We start from the raw sequence: 22274 nt of genomic DNA, 5'->3' as shown, positions 1-22274 counted from the left end.
ATAAATATATATATTTATATTTAACCATATATTTAAATTATATAACAATTTTCTCACATTTATAAAAGCAAAACCATGCAAACTCTAACTAGGAATTTGCATTATAAAATACTCCCTATTTTTTTGTAATTTATCATTTCTTATTACTACCTATATATATTTTTTTTGATGAAGGAATTTGTGCAGGGCCGAATGCTTTTGAGGGAGGTGCGGCGGTGATTTTATTCCGCAGAGGCGGAGGTAATGGGTGGCAGGGTTATGGGGAGCGGCGCGGCCATGGCCACCCACTGTGCAGTGCACAATGTGCGGCACCGCCGACCACTGTGCAGTGTACAGTGTGCAGCAATGTTCCCCCCCCCCCCCCCCCCCTCCCCCCCCTGCCTTAAAAATTTATTTATTTATATTTTTTTTCTACTTTTTTTTTAATAGATAAAATATAATTATATATATATATATATATATATATATTTATATATATATATATATATATATTTATATATATATATATATATATATATTTATATATATGCATTTTTATATGAATATAAGTATATATATTTATTTTCGTGGGTATTTATATATATATATATATATATATATATATAAAAGTATATATAGGTAATTTGCATATATATATATATATATATCTTATATAAAAGAAATTATGTAATGAATAGACCATAGTATTTTGATTTCAGGTATGTATTCGAACAGAATACTGAAGTATTATATTGTTTTCTTTTGATTTATTTCTTCTCATAAATTTCCTAGATGCAAAGATAAAATAGATGGATTATTTAAATTCTGATTCACTTACAACAAAAGTAAAGTAATTTTATTATTTCATTTAAACTGTTTATTGTAGCTGTTATTTTCTGCATATAAATAATGCCAGTATTTAATAAATTCTAACTTCAACTATATAAATGACTAAATTTAATAAATTTACCAACAGCTAAACAAATCTAGATTTTATTTAAATAAATCTATAATAGATTATGATTTTCATTTTCTGCAATAAATAAATTGATAGACTTGGATAATTCTATAGCAACTATTTAAATGACAAATTTTAATAATATTAATAGCAACTAAATATAGCTATATTTTATTAATCTAGAAACCTTAGAGATGGCTATAAAATCTTTGCTCTTATTTTCTGCAAAATTTTTTTTTAAAAAAATCACAGATAAAATAAAATGACTTTTACATTTTCATAGATTGATCTAAATGCTTTTATTTTCAGCCTCCTACATGCATGCAAATCAAATTCATTTCTTTCCTAATATTTGTTTTAAATCCGTAAAAGGAATAAATAAATCTCTTTCTTATCAAAATATCCTAAAACACAACAATGTTATCTTTCAGAAATTTAGCAAACTAAACCAAAGTTACTTCTTTCTTTTCTGCAGTATTGCATGAATAAATATTACATAACTTTAAACATATTCCCAAGTCTTTATTGTCACTTTACAAATAGGTCTCTCCTTTCAATTAAGTGAGGACTTTCAAAGAACATTAATTACATTTACAACATTTTTCTACAACAAATAACTCCAGTCATATCTACATGTCCTATTCCTTCCTTCCAACAACCTGCATTAAATCAAAAGCTATGACCATGGAGAACTCACCTCCTAGCCTAGGCTAACTGGTAGCCACCCCCGAGCTCGGAGAACCAAGCCCTAGATAGGTAACACACATGCAAACACAAAAGATAGAAAATATACAAACTCAAACACAATCCCCAACCCAGGCTACACTACACCACTCATTGTGATGTCCTTTCAAGGGTGGTAGTGGACCAAGTACCCTGAGGAGACTGCAAGTATGGTAAAACATATAGCCACCTCATGGAAAACCGAATACACCAAGTATAACAACCCTATATTCCTTATACCCCCCAAGGCATTCATGCCTTATTTCCCTCCTTATGACCCCTAATGCATAAACAAGCCATGCAGCAAGGGTCACATAAAATCCCTTGTGATCACTCTCATAACGAGAGCCTCTCACTCGAGGGTTGTCACTTCTATCACCCACATGACCATCCTCTCTCCCAAGAGTAGGAGGTCTTGATTACTCCCAAAACACATACATTGCATAAGCACAAAACACCAAATAAATTTCCAAGAAATACATGCAAGAAAAACTAGTCTTTAACACAAGCATTTCTTTCAAAACAACATGTGATAAGAAAACATTACAATAAAAGTAGAACCAACCTTAAACTTCCCAAAGGTATGCAGGTTTTGTTGAGGATGAGCAGCCCAATTCCACAAGTCTTTTCTTTCCACACTTAGCCAAATTCTAAATCCCAAATCTATCTTTTTCTTTTCAAAATTCTTTTGTCTCCAAAAATGGAGAGTGGGTGATTACCCACTAATTTTCTAATTCTTTCTTAAGAAGCCCTTTGTGAGAGTTCTCACAAGTTTCTAAAAACTAAAAAGGAAGGTAAGGTAAAATGGGAAAGGGAACTCTCATTCGAAAAGGAAGGTTTACAACTTAGTTCAAGTCTTCTAATTTCAATTTTCGCACAACTTAGAAAAGTCACTTTTTAGGGTGTCTAAAAGGTCACATGGGAGTAGAATCTTGCCTAAAATTACCCCTAACCCTTAGGTATACCTTATGGGCTTTAGGAAACCCTATCAAACTACCCCTAGGTGTCCATTTAACCCTTTTTTAACCCCTCTGAAGTTTATTTTCGGGTCCAACCCATGTTGACCATCTCAAAGATTCTTTACCCAAGGCATTTATGGAATCACATTACATTAATTGAAAAAGCTATAGTTAAACATCTTCCCTCTAAGAGACGAATTTAAAAAACTCAAACATAAATCCACACGTGTCAAGTGACACAAAGAAAATACTTTTACAAAATTATACATGAAATCGTGTCTCTTGTTGGATTTACATAAATCAATTAAATATCATTTAACACACATACATCATTTACTATTACGAATAAAATACGACACAAATGGGGTGTTGTCTCTCCAAATAGACAAACCCTAGTTTTATGAACATACATAGGTCTAGGTTTGGTTCTCCATAATATTTCCATGGCCACATGGATAACTTTCTACACATCTCAATTACACATTACTAACTTCAAATAACCTCATATAATATAAAACACAAGAATAATAGTACACATCAAACACTTACATACAATTTACATTTGAACAATTTCATACATCTTATATCCAAGTAATTTCACATAAGCAATTATCCTAATTCTCATAATTTGATCCACACATAAGACATACATCCTATTTCTATCATCATAGTAAAGTCCTGCAAATCCAATAATGACATATATCACTACAATTTCATCCTATTCAAAAATCATGTAGAGTTCTATATCATAAGCATATAAATGAAGCATCAACATATAGCAATGTTATCCAAATCATGCAATCATATAAGTTCTAAATTTATAATGCATAAAAATAAAGCATCCATAATAGTCTCAACATAAAAACCATTGAAATGTCAGACTGAGTCGGGGTGGGGTCTCACACCCTCCCCCTTTAGGCATGAACTTCCTCCTAGAGTTCATCAAAAAGGTGGGGGTACTCTGATCTCATATGTGCTTCGTCCTCCCATGAAGCTATAACCTCATCATACCAATCCCACTAGACCCTAACCTAGTCTAGCTCTCGACCTCGAAGGGCCAGCGTCCGGCATGCCAAAATGCGAATGGGCTCCAAAGCTAGTTGCCCATTCAACTCCACTTGCAAGGCATCCCCATCTAAAATATGAGACTCATCATAGATATATTTTCTCAAAACTAATACATGAAACACATCGTGGATACGTGACAGGCTAGGTGGCAACGCTAAATGGTAGGCAACTGGGCCTATCCTCTCAAGGATCTCAAAAGGTCCTACAAAGCGAGGTGTGAGCTTAGAACCCTTTCCATAACGGATTGGACTCTTATGCGGCCGCACTCTCAAGAAGACTCTGTCTCCAACCAAGTAGCTACGATCTATCCTCTTCGCATCAGCATATTTCTTCTATCTATCCTGAGCCTCTCTAAGACGTAGCCTAATCAAATCCACCCATTGTTCCATATCCCGAACTATCTCAGGACCAATAGCAACTCTGTCCTCTATGCGGTCCCAACTCAACAGTGTCCTACAAGGCCTGTCATATAATGTCTGATAGGGTGGCATCCCCAAAGAAGTGTGATGCCCATTTTTATAGGCAAACTCCACTAAGGGAAGGTACTCTTCTCATCTGGTCTGATGATCCATGACGTACATGCAAAGCATATCCTCTAACACCTGATTAACCCTCTTTGTTTGACCATCCATTTTCGGGTGATAGGTTGTACTGAAATTGAGCTTAGTGCCCATAGCTACCTGTAATGCCTTCCAAAAGGAAGAAGTAAAGAGGGAATCTCTATCAGAAATAATCTTGCGTGGAATGCCATGAAGTCTGACAATGTCTCACAAGAACACTTGTGCTACCGCTTGTGTTGTGAAGGTAGTTTGAACTGGTGAAAAGTGGGCCACTTTGGTCAACTTGTCAACTGTCACCAAGATAGCATCATGGCGACGAGAAGACATAGGAAGACCAATGATGAAATAAATGGATATAGTATCCCACTTCCACTCTGGTATAGCATGAGACTGGAGCAACACACTTGGATGGCGGTGCTCCGCCTTTACTCTCTGACACTCGAGGCATCGGGCTACTATCTCAGCAATGAGCTGCTGCATTCCTAGCCAATGATATAACTACCTCAAGTCAGCATGCATCTTTTTAACTCTGGGATGCACTGCATAAGGAGCTCTATGAGCCTCCATGACAATGAACTCTCGCAATCCCCCAGAGGAAGGTACATAGATGCACCCTGTATGGCGTAATAGTCCATCGTACTCCAAAGAATAATCCACATATTTCCCCTCTAGAGTAACCTGAGATCGTATCACCTGACAAACCTCTGCATACCATCCATCCTCTAGCAAAAGCTGTAGTATATGGTCTCTCAAATCCATGCCCATAGATATGGTGTAAACCTCATGTCGTCTCCTACTCAAAGAATCTGCAATTGTGTTTTCCTTTCCTTTGATGTAGTGAACATCAAAATCATATTCGCACAATAACTCCATCCATCTCCTCTAACGTGCATTAAGGTTCGGCTGAGTGAAAATGTACTGAAGACTCTGATGATCTGAATGTAGCTCGAAGTGATGACCCAAAAGGAAGTGTCTCCACCTCACAAGTGCATGCACTACTACTGCGAGCTCAAGGTCATGAGTAGGATAATTAAGTTCATGAGTCTTAAGTTTCCTAGACTTGAAAGCTATAGCCCTACCATCCTGCATAAGAACTACTCCTAAACCCTCTAGTGAAGCATCTATACAAACCATGAAGTCAGCTAAGGGATCTGGTACAACAAGGATAGGAGCACTAGTGAGGGCCCTTTTGAGTTCCTGAAAGGCCTTCTTGCACTTCTCTATCCACTCAATTTTCTTCCCTTTACACTGAAGAGAAGTAATAGGATGTGCGACTCTGGAGAATCCCTCAACAAAACGTCAGTAATAACCTGCTAAGCCCATGAAGCTCCTGACCTCTGTCACACTAGTTGGCACTGGACAATCCATAATAGCCCTGATCTTTGATGAGGTGCCCAAGGTACTTGACCTCTGATCGAAAGAAAGCACACTTTGACAAATTGCCAAACAACTGATTATCTCGCAAACACTACAATACTTGTTTCAGGTGCTCCTCGTGCTCCTCATTCTGAGAATATATCAGTATATCATCGAGGAACACAATTACAAAGTGGTCTAGAAATGTGCAGAATACCCCATTCATGAGGCTCATGAAAACAACTAGAGTATTCGTAAGACCGAATGGAACAACGGTGAACTCATAGTGACCATATCTAGTGCAAAATGCGGTCTTGTGGATATCACTTTCCACTATTCTCAGCTGATGGTATCCTAACTTCAAATCAATTTTGGAAAACACTTTGGCACCTTGAAGTTGGTCAAATAAATCATCAATTCTGGGCAAAGGATATCAGTTCTTGATGGTTACTTTATTTAACTATTGATAATCCATACATAATCGGAGAGATCCATCCTTCTTCTTAATGAAGATGACTGGTGCACCCCAAGGGGATACACTAGGATGAATATGACCCTTCTTAAGGAGTTCCTCAAGCTGTATTTTGAGCTCATTAAGCTCATTTGTGGTCATCCTATAAGGTGCTCTAAAAACTGGCTTGGCTCCTGGTACAAGGTCTATATGAAAGTCAATCTCTCTACGAGGCAGCATTCCAGGTAGCTCTGAAGGAAACACATCTGAATATCCCTTAAGGATAGGGTGGTTGTCAAGCAATGTTTCCTTTTCTTCCTCTGCTCCTCTATCACTGATAGTGATAGCAAAAAGCTAACATCCCTTTCGCATGCTCCACTTAAGCTACATTACGGAGATCATACGAAGAGACATGGGTCTCTGAATCCTGGTGATAACTATGGGAGAACCATAATCATCCTCACACTTGATCTTTTTCAGGTGGCAATCCATCTTGGCTCTGTGGGCATAAAGCCAATCCATACCAAGTACGATACCATAAGATCCAAGTGGTGTCACTCTAAGGTCTACTAAAGTGGTGGTCTTGCCAATCTAGAGCTGACATGCCCTAACCTTTGATTCCATTGACACTCTAGCCCCTGAAGCTAACTCCACTTCCCAACTGACACCTTGTCTAGTTGCCACTAGCCCGCAATGCTCCACAACCAATGGAGATATAAAGGAGTTAGTAGCTCCTGAATCAAATAAAATAGATACATTGTTACCTTTGATCATACCTATAGCCTCGATGATCATGGCCTAGTGCTTAGCCTGGCAGTTGTCAACTACTACGAATGCTCTATGGGACCTACCCATATCACCAACTGTCAACTCTGAAGCGGCCATCCACTGATTCCCTGCCATCTGACCCTGAGGATAATCACTCACCATATTCCCCATGGCTCCACATGTAAAGCAAGCACCCCATGCTTGAAATTGGGCGCCCTGAGGCTTAGAGAAAGCATGTCCTCCTATCCTGCTAGATCTGTTGTACCCACCCCTGGAGGACTGTTGAGTCCTTACCGGAGATGTGTAAGGCACCTGCGCTCTCTGATCTCGCCTTTGACCCTGAGACTATCATTGCTTGGGCTTTGTGCCCTACTGATACTATGGAGGCTTCTGCCTCTGGTTTTGTTGTGTCTATTGCAGAGGAGGGGGTTTGGAGAACCCCTATGAGTTTCGGTTATTTCCCTTCCAATGGAGTTTTTGGAATCCATAAGTCTGGGGTGTAGGGTTTCGGTTTTGAAACTGATCCCTAGTGTCCTATGGTCTGACCTGAATCTCCTCTACTATCAGTGCCTTCTCCATGGCAACCTGAAGGCTCTCTGGAGTGGACATCCTCACTGGCCCAACTATACCAACATTCACCCCTCTGATGAAACGGTTGACAAGAAGTTTCTCATCCTTTAGATAATCCATGTAGGGAAAGAGCTCAAAGAATTTGCTCTCGTATTGGGTTACTGATAAGCCCTTTTGTTGGAGGTCATGAAACTCATCTATCTGACGCTGTCTGAAATTTTCTGATAGGTACATCTCCCTGAACCTCTTTGTAAATATCTCCCAAGTGAGAGTATCAGGAACTAATCCACACTTGTACTCCTATCTCCACCATGTGGAGGTCGTTCCTCTCAAGAGATGGACTGTGACATGCGCTTTAAGATTGCTCTCATAAGAGCGCAATGCAAAGCACCTCTCAAGGCTCAAAAGCCATGCCTTAGCTTCTACCCGCCGGTAGAACCCCCAAAAGATGGTGGCTGGAGGCACATAACCTCCCTGATAAGATCTCCTGGATCCCGATGAGCTCTCTCAAAATAAACTGGCTCCACCATTGGAGGTGGTCTGGGTAGGTGCACAGACTCTGACTCATTTCCACCCTAACTCTCAATAGGAATAGGAGGTGGATTCCTGCTATGTTCCCTATCAGCTGATCTATGACTCTCAGAGTCCTGATTTCTAACATGAGGGTTCTCTGCTGGAATCCTTTCCTGAACTATGCCAATTAGGTTCTGGATTGCTTCTAAGAGGTTTCGGTTAGGATCATTTGGCTGTTCAGGAGGAGCTTCTGGGTTCTCTTCCAAAACTGATTCCTCCCTAGCTACCTCTTCGCATGCTATGCGTACACGCTTAGGACCCCTTCCGCACTTGTGAGCTTGTCGCGTAGTCAAAGGCATCCTAAGAGGAAAATAAAATAAATTAAATAACTAATTTCTTTTGTAAAAATATTTAATTAATTAAATTTAAATATCTTATAAAATCAATATAATAAAATAAATTAAATAATCTAAAGCGAAACGTAATGGAGAAAGGTTCCTAGTGTTGGAAACCTTGCTCTGATAGCAAAATGTCATGCCCAAAATTTAGGGCAAGAATGGGATAAAAAAAAAAAAATTTAAATCACAACTTAAATCTTATTTTGACAAATATGAAATACTATAACAAATTTTGTCTTAACTATGTTTAGAGTTAACTTTATCTACTAGCTCAAGTATTCAAAAATATTAAAAATTAAATGTGGAATTCTAAGTGAATAGTTTTATTGTCTACGTGAATTTAATAAATCGACTAATTTAGATAATTAATTGACGTATGCCAAATTAATCTTTGCTAGCCATTAATTGATTTTAGAAATCTAATTAAAATTATTCTTCTAGCATCCATTTTAATCCATAATTAAAATATGCTTAAATTAAATTAACTAAGGTACAATTAAGTCCATGATGAAAAACGTCCTATAAGGTTTAATTTCCAAAAATCCAAGTATGTTAATTAAATCTCAATTTCATTATATATATATATATATATATATAAAAAGCAATACTCTTAGGTTGATTAAAAATCAATGTTTGCCCACTTGATTTTATATACTCATAAGAATACTAAATAAAATGTTAAAATCTAAAAATTTGTTTTATTCTTTATTGTTCACAACTTATATATATATATATATATATATATATATATATATATATATATATATATATATATATATATATATATATATATATATATATATATATATATATATATATATATATATATATATATATATATATATATATATATTAATATGTATATATATAAATATATATATAATTATATATAAATATATATATTTATATTTATCCATATATTTAAATTATATAACAATTTTCCCACATTTATAAAATCAAAACCATGCAAACCCTAACTAGGAATTTGCATTATAAAATACTCCCTATTTTTTTGTAATTTATCATTTCTTATTACTACCATAGCCCTACCCGAGCCAGGGTTATATATATATATTTTTTTATGAAAGAATTTGTGCAGGGCCGAATGCTTTTGAGGGAGGTGCGGCGACGATTTTATTCCGCAGAGGCGGAGGTAATGGGTGGTGGGGTTATGGGGAGCAGCGCAGCCATGGCCGCCCACTGTGCAGTGCATAGTGTGCGGCACCGCCGTCCACTGTGCATTGCACAGTGTTCGGCCCTGCCAATCACTGTGTGTTACACAGTGTTCGCCCCCCCACTTATATATATATATATATATATATATTTTAAAAGATAAAATATAATTTTATATATATATATATATGTTTATATATATATGCATTTTAATATGTATATAAGTATATATATATATATATATTTATTTTCGTGGGTATATATATATATAAGTATATACAGGTAATTTGCATGTATATAATTATATATTTTTATATATATATATATATATCTTACATAACAGAAATTCTGTAATGAATAGACCATAGTGTTTTGATTTCAGGTATGTATTCGAACAGAATACTGAAGTATTATATTTTTTTCTTTTGATTTATTTCTTCTCATAAATTTCCTAGATGCAAAGATAAAATGGATGGATTATTTAAATTCTAATTCACTTACAGCAAAAGTAAAGTAATTTTATTATTTCATTTAAACTGTTTACTGTAGCTGTTATTTTTTGCATATAAATAATGCCAATATTTAATAAATTCGAACTTCAACTATATAAATGACTAAATTCAATAAATTTATTAGCAGCTAAATAAATCTAGATTTTATTTAAATAAATCTATAATAGATTATGATTTTCATTTTCTGCAATAAATAAATTGACAGACTTGGATAATTCTACAACAACTATTTAAATGACAAAATTTAATTTAACAACAACTAAATATAGATATATTTTATTAATCTAGAAAACCTTAGAGATGGCTATTAAATCTTTGCTCTTATTTTCTGCAGCTTTAAAAAAAAAAAAATCACAGATAAAATAAAATCACATAATTAAATAAAATGACTTTTACATTTTCATGGATTGATCTAAATGCTTTTATTTTCAGCCTCCTACATGCATGCAAATCAAATTCATTTCTTTCCTAATATTTGTTTTAAATGCGCAAAATGAATAAATAAATCTCTTTCTTATCAAAATATCCTAAAACACAACAATGTTATCTTTCAGAAATTTAGCAAACTAAACCAAAGTTACTTCTTTCTTTTCTGTAGTATTGCATGAATAAATATTACATAACTTTAAACATATTCCCAAGTCTTTATTGTCACTTTACAAATAGGTCTCTCCTTTCAATTAAGTGAGGACTTTCAAAGAACATTAATTACATTTACAACATTTTTCTGCAACAAATAACTCCAGTCATATCTACATGTCCTATTCCTTCTTTCCAACAACTTGCATTAAATCAAAAGCTATGACCATGGAGAGCTCACCTCCCAACCTAGACTAACTGGTAGCCACCCCCGAGCTCGAAGAACTAAGCCCTAGACAGATAACAAACATGCAAACACAAAAGACAGAAAATACACAAACTCAAACACAATCCCCAACCTAGGCTGCACTACACCACTCATTGTGATGTCCTTTCAAGGGTGGTAGTGGACCAAGTACCCTGAGGAGACTACAAGTATGGTAAAATATATAGCCACCTCATGGCAAACCGAATACACCAAGTATAACAACCCCATATTCCTTATACCCCCCAAGGCATTCATGCCTTATTTCCCTCCTTATAACTCCCAATGCATAAACAAGTCATGCAGCAAGGGTCACATAAAATCCCTTGTGATCACTCTCATAACGAGAGCCTCTCACTCGAGGGCTATCACTTCTACCACCCATAAGACCATCTTCTCTCCCAAGAGTAGGAGGTCTTGATTACTCCCAAAACACATACATTGCATAAGCACAAAACACCAAATAAATTTCCAAGAAATACATGCAAGAAAAACTAGTCTTTAACACAAGCATTTCTTTCAAAACAACATGCGATAAGAAAACATTACAAAAAAAGTAGAACCAACCTTAAACTGCCCAAAAGTATGCAGGTTTTGTTGAGGATGAGTAGCCCGATTCCACAAGTCTTTTCTTTCCACACTTAGCCAAATTCTAAATCCCAAATCTATCTTTTTCTTTTCAAAATTCTTTTGTCTCCAAAAATGGAGAGTGGATGAGTACCCACTAATTTTCTAATTCTTGCTTAAGAAGCCCTTTGTGAGAGTTCTCACAAGTTTCTAAAAATTAAAAAGGAAGGTAAGGTAAAATGGGAAAGGGAACTCTCATTCGAAAATGAATGTTTACAACTTAGTTCAAGTCTTCTAATTTCAATTTTCGCACAACTTAGAAAAGTCACTTTTTAGGGTGTCTAAAAGGTCACATGGGAGTAGAAACTTGCCTAAAATTACCCCTAACCCTTAGGTATACCTTATGGGCTTTAGGAAACCATCAAACTACCCCTAGGTGTCCATTTAACCCTTTTTTAACCCCTCTAAAGTTTATTTTCAGGTCCAACCTATGTTGACCATCTCAAAGATTCTTTACCCAAGGCATTTATGGAATCACATTACATTAATTGAAAAAGCTATAGTTAAACAATTTCCCTCCAAGAGACAAATTTAAAAACTCAAACATAAATCCACACATGTGTCAAGTGACACAAAAAAAATACTTTTACAAAATTATACATAAAATCGTGTCTCTTGTTGGATTTACATAAATCAATTAAATAACATTTAACACACATGCATCATTTACTATTACGAATAAAATACGACACAAATGGGGTGTTGTCTCTTCAAATAGACAAACCCTGGTTTTACAAACATACATAGGTCTAGGTTTGGTTCTCCATAATATTTCCATGGTCACATGGATAACTTCCTGTGCATCTCAATTACACATTAGTAACTTCAAATAACCTCATATAATATAAAACACAAGAATAATAGTACACATCAAATACTTGCATATAATTTACATTTGAACAATTTAATACATCTTATATTCGAGTAATTTCACATAAGCAATTATCCTAATTCTCATAATTTGATCCACATATAAGACATACATCCTATTTCTATCATCATAGTAAAGTCCTGCAAATCCAATAGCGACATATATCACTGCAATTTCATCCTATTCAAAAATCATGTAGAGTTCTATATCATAAGCATATAAATGAAGCATCAACATATTGCAATGTTATCCAAATCATGGAATCATATAAGTTCTAAATCCATAATGCATAAAAATAAAGCATCCATAATAGTCTCAACATAAAAACCACTAGAATGCTAGACTGAGTCAGGGTGGGGCCTCACATGCATGTTGCTTCATCCATACTTAATGTTTTTTGCATACTTTTACATTTGAGTGCCATAATTTGCAAAACTTCTTCGATTGTGCCTAGTAGTTAAATTGTGTTACACACTGTCTTGTACCTAGCAACTAACCATGATTGGATTGCACTTTTCTTCCTCGCTTTCTGAACGAGTATTAGTTACTTATTCCTAGATTATAAGATCCTAATACTTTTACACTCCTTGCACTTCAATGGGAATTTTTGTATGATTCCCAAATCAACTCTACTCTCTCTTCCATTATTTAATTTCTCCAAGATTATCTTCCCATAAAGGAACTAGTTGAGGTTTTACTTGCTTGTTTCCCCAATTATATAACCACGGACGAACTTAGGGTTTATTGTAATTACGTGTTTTAACCCAAGAAGTTCATGCCTCCTTTCTCCTTATTTAACTCATCTATAGTATTACTAGGGTTTTCTGATCACGGAGTTTTCCATTCATCATTTTAGTTCTAATCTTCAGGGTTATCCAACTTTAGCTTCACTGCATTACTACAAAAATTGTCTAACAAATGCTCTTAATAAGAAATCTAGCATGACCACATTCTTAAGGTACCTAGTCATTAGGATAGGTTAATTCTTCTATTTAAGATTCGCAAGAGTTCCTATTAACTCTTCTTCATTTATGTCTCCAATGGCAGCTTTGATCTTTTTAACCATCATAATTTCACATAGCTTAAAAACTTAACTTGAACTATCTCGATCTTATTTATCTTGTTTATTGTGCCTTTATCTTAGGTCTAACTATCTTGCTTGACTTGCCATGTCAAGAACATATCTCGATGGCAGGCATTCTCTTAGTTACCATTAAGAGTATTTTTTTAAAGAATTAACTCCTCATACTTGATTTGATTAGGGCAATTATTGCGTTTAGGTTCCAATTGAATGGTACCCCATAAGTACTAGAGAGCTAAATTTCGTGATTAAACACCAAAAATACTTCATATAAATAAATAATTGAAAATTTTGTAGCCTTTGGGGTTTTTTGTAAGCCATAAATATTATGAATAATAAGTTTCAATTTCAGGGCTTACAGTGATCCTTGGAATTCCCTTGAATTGATATATGTTGGTTTGTTGATTTAAAAGAATTTTCACTTATGTTTCACTTTGTTATTTCACAAGTTTTCACCTAGGTGTTATACTTCAAACCATAGTTTGGTTTCAACTAAGTTATGAATGTAGCCCATGTTCACCAACGTTTGAACCTAGGGCTCTGATACCAAAATGTCATGCCCAAACTTTAGGGCAAGAACAGGATAATTATTATTTTTTAAATCAAAACTAAATAACATTAAAATGCTAATATGAAATGCTCTAGTAAGTTTCTGACTTAACTACGTTTGAGTTACTTAAATAACTGACTCAAGTAAGTGAGTTTAATTTAGATCAAATGCGGAACACTTAAATGAAATATTTATCATCTCATTGATTTTAATCAATAAATTAATTTAGTCAATTAATTGACGTAGATAAAATTAATCTCCAATAAGTATATAATGTCGAAAGTTCATTCCAATCAATATTTAAAATGTGCTTAAATTAAATCGACTAAAGGGCCAATTAATTTCATAAATGAATATTTTCCTATAAGTTTAAATATCTCCCCATAGCCAAAATAATCTTACCCAATTTATTACAAAGTTTCTAAAAGATTAGATTTCAAAAGTATTTTAAATTTAAACCTTTTTTTTTTTTTTAAATATCCTTATGTTTATCAACCCAATATCCGCCATATGTTTTTTAACACATATATAATTATAAACACTTAAATAAATATTTAATCTAAAGTTTTCCCTATCTATTCATATTTTCAACCTTTATATATATTTATATATATTGAAATATTATAATTTTTTCTCATATTTACAATATACCCATGCAAACCCTAATTAAGAATATATCTTTAAAAATACCCTATTTTTTCTTTAAAAGAAAACTCTTCTTTTCTTTTATTTTCCCTAACCCTACCCGGGCTAGGGTTTTGTTCTTTTCTTTTTTCTTTGTGTTATGCAGAGGGGGCGAATGAAACCATGGTGGAGCGGCAGCCATGGCAATATGGTGGGGGTTTGGGGAAGGGGAAGTGCCAAGGGCGGCGGCGGCGGGCGTCCCCGCGGGTGCCGCTCACTGTGGGTTTCCACAGTGGTGACGACCACTATGGCCATCCATAGTGGCGGCTCCCTCTCGGCCGCGCCATCCACTGTGCTAATCACAGTCGTTTGGCCCAAACCTTACCCCACCATTTTTAAAAAAATAAATAAATAAAGGTTTTAAATATTTTTTTTTTGTTATTAAATAGGTGCAAAAGATATATATATGTATATATATTAAACAAATAAGTTTATTTTGTTTATTTTTAAGAAATGATTTCATTTAAACATTTATATAGGCATGTAAATCTGTATATATATATATATATATATATATATATATATATATATATATATATATATATATATATATATATATATATATATATATATATATATATATATATATATATATATATATATATATATATATATATATATATATATATATATATTGTATCTAGGGCATAGGCTTTCTATGTAAATATATATTCTGAAACATATTTAACAAATTGGATAAATTCTTCAGATTTAAATCATTGTATTTATTTCCTTTTATAAAAAACCTAGTTGCTAAAAAAAATAGATAGAATATTTAAATATAGACTTACTTTCTGCAAAAATAAAATGAATGACAAAATTAAATATACTTAGAACAACATATCTAGAAATTATTTATTTCAATTAATCTGTTCAACTATAGATTTTATTTTCTGCACATATACAAATGACAGAATTTAATAATTCTAATAGCAACTATATAAATAACAAAATTTAATAAATTTAACAGCAACTAGGTAAATGAGTTGATATTTAAATTTAATCATAGAGGTATGCATATTTTCTGTAATAAATGGTGGACTAAAATCCAAATAAATTTAAGTAGCAACTATAGATTATGAAATTATTTAAAACAAATAGTCTATTTAACTCCTAAATTTTTATTTTTTGCAAATAAGCAAATGACAGATTTAAATAAAAACTAAATATGCACTTCCATAAACAGATCTAAATTTTAGATTTTATTTCCAGCCTACTACATGCATGTGAAGCTATTTCATTCCTTTCCTATTTTATTTCATTTTAAATGCATAAAGAATAAAGTAAATTTCTTGCTTTTCGAATTATCATATACACATCAGATATTATTTTTCAGAACTTTAGGAACTAATCTAGAAATATTCATTTCATTTCTACAGTATAGCATATTAAAATATTACATTTCTTTAAAATACATCCAAAAGGTTCCATCATCATTTTACAATAGGGTCTCTCATTTCTAATAAATGAGGACTTTTAAAAATAATAGATACATTTCCAAATATTTTTCTGCAAGCAAATATCTTCAACAACTTCTACTTGTCTTATCTTTTTTTTTGCAACAACCTGCAATTAATCAAAGCTATGACCATCGAGTGCTCGAATCCCAGCCTAGGCTAACTAGTAGCCACCCCCGAGCTTGGAGAACCAAGCCCTAGATAGGTTACACACATGCAAATACAATAACATGGGAAAAACAATCACATACACATTCCCAACCCAGGCTACACTACACCACACATTGTGATGTCTTTTCAAGGGTGGTAGTGGACTAAGTACCCTGAGGAGACTACAAGTATGGTAAAACACAGATCCACCTCATGGCAAACCAAATACATCATAAGTATAAAAAACCCCACATCCTTATGCCCCCCAAGGCATTCATGCCTTATTTCCCTCCGTATGACCCCAAATGCATAAACAAGCCATGTAGCAAGGGTCACATAACTATCCCTTGTGATCACTCTCATAACAAGAGCCTCTCACTCGAGGGTTGTCAAACTTCTACCACCCACAAGACCATCCTCTCTCCCTAGAGTGTCAGGCCTTGGTTACTCCCAAAGCACATAAAATGCATACAATAAGTAAAACATACAACACAAATAATTTTCCAAGGAAAACATACAAGAAACTAGCCTTTTTACACAAGCAATTCTTTTCTACATAACATGCAATATGAAAAAAACATTACAAGAAAAGTTAAACCAACCTTCAAACTGCCCAAAGGGTATGCTAGATTAGTTGAGGATGAGGAGCCCAATTCCACAACCCCTTGCTTCTCTACACTTAGCCAAATACCTAATTCAAATCTATCTTTTTCTTTCAAAATTCCTTGTCTCCAAAAATGGAGAGTGGGTGATTGCCCACAAAATCTCACATTCTTGCCTAAGAAGACCTCAGTGAGAGTTCTCACAGGTTTCTAAAATTGAAAAAGGAAAAGTCAGAAAAAAGATCAAAAGGGATCTCTCATCAAAAAGGAAAGTTAACAACTTAGATGAAGCCTTCTAAATTCAATTTTCGCACATCTTAGAAAACTCACTTTTTAGAGTGACTAAACAGTCACATGGGAGTTGTCACATTTGTAAAATTTCTCCTAACCATTAGGTATACCTTATGGGCTTTAGGTAACACTCTTAAACTACCCCTAGGTGTCCATTTAACCCCTTTTAAACCCCTCTGAAGTTAATTTTCGGGTCAAACCTAAGTTGACCACCCCAAAGATTTTTTACCCTAGAAAAATATAGAACCACATTTAAATTAATTGAAAAAGCTATGGTTAACAACTCCCTCCAAGAGACAATTTAAAAACCAAAACATAAATCGATCGCATGTGTCAAGCGACACAATAAAAATACTTTTACAAAATTACACTTGAAATTTGTCTCTTGTTGGATTTACACAAATTAACAAAATTCAATTTAACATTCATGCAACAATCACTTTCATGAATAAAATACGATACAAATGGGGTGTTGTCTCTCCAAATAGACAAACCCTCATTTTACGAATGTACATAAGTCTAGGTTTGGTTCTCCATAATGTTTCCATGGTCACATGGATAATTTTCTTGCGCATCTCAATTACACATTAGTAATTTCAAATAAGCTCATATAATATAAAACACATGAATAAGAATTCACATCAAACACTTTGCATACAATATACATTTAAACAAATCAATACATCTCACATCCAAATAATCCACATAAGCAATTATCATAATCCCCATAATTTTAATCCATACGTAAAACATACATCCTATTTCTATCATCATAGTGAAGTCTTGCAAATCCAATAATGACATATATCATCTCAAATTTATCCTATTCTGGAATCATATAGAGTTCTATATCATAACACATATAAATGAAGCATCAACATACATCAATGTTATCCAAATCGTAGAATCTTATAAGTTCTAAATCCATAATGCATAAAAATGTACACCTCAAGGTGAAATGATTCTGTAACGTGGTTCAATTATTTTTCTCACCAATCTATCTATCTAACATAGCCCATCCTATTGAATTATAGCATTTATTAGTAGGGTCAAACATGGTCCACTAGGTTAATCAAAGCTTGGTTGGGGAGGGCTTTACATCCAAGAACACCAAGAGGGGGGGTGAATCAGTGTTCTACTGGAATGATCACTTTTAACCTTATTAAAACATGCATTCACCAGTCGGTAAACCGATACATATATAAATAAAAGAAGTGAAGTAATCAATAAGCCAATCACATAAATGAATACCATAACACAAAGAATTATATGTGGAAAACCTCAAAGAGGAAAAACTACAATGGGATTTGTTACCCACAATATCAATCCACTGGCCATATGAAAATATATTATTAAATATAGGGGCCTTTACATGCAGGAAGGATAATAGCCTAGAGCACACTGCTCATCACAAAAGAGTCTCACTGACTACAGTCACTTTGAATAAGAAAACATAAAATTGAACTCAAACTATGCATCTGCTATGCCTGATAGAGTTTCAGTTTAAGCTCTAGTTCTGATACCCTAACCCCTTACCGGAATAACCTCTTACATAATTAACATTCCTTGCATTATAATTATCTATCTCTCTCACTTATATTACATTACATCATCTCTTACATATCACAAAATGATCTAACCAACTGACCTATATACCCTTACAATCCTTCATGCCTTATGTCAGTTTACATAGATAATTACAAAAATGAATATACATGTCGGCTCAATTACATATATACATAAATATCAAAATCAATTGCCGATTGTCTGATCTCCCAAATGATCTCGGCCTCCAATACCTGTAACCTGATGAAGTCAAGTTGGCCTGCAATATCGGTACCCATAGAGTTTCTCCTACCGGTTAAGATACCTATCGGTGTTAGTGCCGGTGCCGGTGAAGTATCTGTCGGAAAATAGCCAAACCAAAATATGAAAGCCAGAACATATTGCCATCAATGACAATATATTGAAACCAATCAAATGAATGCCAATTGCCAACATAAATGTATTTTGGCTCTTATATGTGCTTCATTGATGATCATTGATAAATAATGCAAGCTTTGTTGAGACCTTATGTAATTTATATATTGAATGATGATTGCTTTACGATATGTATTTATGTCATGGTTGATGCATAGATGGATAGATTTCATTGACTTTTGCTTTATTATGTAATAGATATACTAACCCCTAGTTCTGATTTATGTATGATGCATTGCTCATTGTATGACTACTGTTTGACTATATGTGTAGGGTAATCAACGTTACATCACTCATTGCAAGTGAGATGTGTTGTTGTGACATTCCTCCACTTGTCTATTATGTATACATATATATGCACAGGTATTATTTTGTGGTTGCAGGGTTGAAGGTACTAAGGCATTCATTCCTCCCGGGAAACCGGGTGCAAGCTCCGTTGGCTTGACATGTATGAGTGTACCTCTTCCCAATTGCAATATGTGGTCGGAGATGTCATTAGCCCCTACTTGTACACTAGGCCTAGTTGGTCGCTAGTATTATCATCAGTCTTGGCGAGTTTCAGTATTTTGTCATGTCGTCTTGATATGTGAGTATGTTGTATGGTGAGTAGTGCATTTGATTATGTTTACTCAGATTCTTAATAATGTCACTTTAAATTATTCGATAATGTTTATTTTAAGTTATTTAATAATATCTATCTGTATTTAATCAATAATGCTGTTTTGATTTACTAAGTTTCCATTTGATGTTTTAATTGTCCTTGATCACTTTGTTATTTGTGCTTTGAGTTTAATTTAGCGTTATTTTGAATTATTACGATTTAGCGATTTTTGAGTTGCGGCGATTAATAATCATTTAAATTATTTCATCTCAAACACTTATTTGATTTTTGGCGATAGTTAATATATATATAGAATGATAAAATTAATAAGGGTAAATAATAAAACAACTTCCCCTTTTATACTTATTTTATTTATATCAACCCTTTCATATTTACTCATGTGTTCACTTTTATATTTGATTTTATATTATTATCTAATTGTTATATGTTTTGTTAAAATTTTAATTTGAAATAATCAATATATGTGTTCTATGATTTTACTCTTGAATTTGTAATGCCCCGCCAGGAAACCCCGAAGGGATTAAGCCATAACACAAGAATAGAGTGCAAAATTTTTATTTTTTTTTTAAGTTACAACACATAAGATGCAACAAGATATCAAAGATTCAGATTACATAGCGGAAGACTTCAACTAACACCTAAAGAGTTTCCCAATGAGATTACTTAAATTTCACAATTCACTTAACTCACACAATTAAACCAATAAACTGAATAACTTAATAACGAGATAATTCATAATCAGGATAATTTCTTTCAGAAGATGGAAACATAAATCACCAGCAAGGATTCATCCATTAAGATCCATTCATAATTTCCATTCAAGCTTTTCATTTAAATTAACAAGCCATACAACTAATATTCTAACATACTAGAATTTCATCATAAACATATGAGATCTTTCCAAGCATATTTAAATTCCTTAACAACAACTGAGTATAATTCATTACTCTAAGTTACATTCTTTTCATATACCAACTTATTGCATTTTAAAAGACGATTACATACGGGCATTTACGATAAATCACATCTAAACGACTTATGCATTCGATCGACATGCCATTCAAGAAAGAACTGAATATAAGCATTTATAGTTAATTCCAATTATCCACTTAACCATTCTAACATAAGCTAAACATACATGATAAAGCTGAATAAAGGAACATAAGAGAATACATCACATGACACCATAATGATCTCGGAGTTCACCCCTAAAGGGCTACATCTCCGGGTCTGCTCAACTGCAAGACCCCTCTGATAAATAATAAAGTTAAGAATACGAGAGGTTACACTATACAATCCAGCCATCAAGGCGATACATAAACAATATACAAGCGACCACATCGGTCCAAAATTAATAAACGATCCTTGAAAGGAACAGGATCCAGCTGAACATAATCAAAGCTAAAACAAGAGGTCCATGAGAGCATCCATAAAACTGAGCCATCACCACCCAAGGTCTAACATGAAACCGACTCTCACAAGGCAGAGACAAAAGGATGACTCACAGAGGCACTCCCTACAGGACAAGACGACAACACACTAGCGGACGTAGGGACAAGTGTCATCACACAACCTGGTATGGACCATGGCAAGTCTTCATAGGTCCCGGCCCCATACACTGGGTCACCCTGCCAACCTAATCCGAGCTTCCGGCCCATCCAAGCCTCATGTGGACCCACACATCCTCTCGTGAAGACAAGGAAGATGGTTTGCCATTTCAAGCCTTCTCACAACATGTCGAGTCTATGATAGCACTCATCCCATGTGTGAGGCACATTATCTTATTAGAGATTACATTCTAATCTACTGTTAGGTTTTCACTTATTAGACTCACTTTCGACGGGTTACCCAGCAGCCACTTTGGGCGCGGCCCCCAATCGAAAGCCACTTTCCCATACGACACTAGACTATACTCAGACGAACTCAAAACCAAGGAATACACATGGTCAGACGAACGGAGTTCAAGAAGAGAGACACAATCATCAGGTCAAACACGACTCAAAAGTAATCACTTACTGACGGTACTCTAACTAGAGACCTGACAACTAAGGTTAACCATGATCATCATTCGACTCACACACAAGGAGGATATAATCAAAACAACACTACCACAATACAACAGTCAACTCGAAATCGAGGACTGGAATAGGTACCCCAAGTCAAGCCATACGACAGGGTCCTACTAAACAAAGCAAAACATGCCATTTCATAATTAAAGGCGAATACAGAAATTAAACTCGCAAGGCAATAATCAGAAAAGACAATATTTCCTCAAATTGATTTAATCATTACAAGTTGATCAAGTTTTCTACAAGATCTAAATCAGATTACAGTTATCTACCTCAACTAGGGATAAGTTGTTCTTGGTTTTCTAACTCCTAAGGTTCAAAGCATCGAACAGGCAAATTAAGCCATAATGAGTTTTTAACCAATTCATATTAATAAAATTCAGACAACCATTAATCAACTAAAATAAGATATTTAATCTCCAATCAAAACGTCATTACCATACCGGTCTAAAACCGAC

Source organism: Cryptomeria japonica, chromosome 5, assembly GCF_030272615.1.
Source record: "Cryptomeria japonica chromosome 5, Sugi_1.0, whole genome shotgun sequence".
NCBI classification, from domain to species: domain Eukaryota; kingdom Viridiplantae; phylum Streptophyta; class Pinopsida; order Cupressales; family Cupressaceae; genus Cryptomeria; species Cryptomeria japonica.
The sequence above is the reverse complement of the archived record's forward strand: the minus strand, read 5'-3'. Positions refer to the sequence as shown.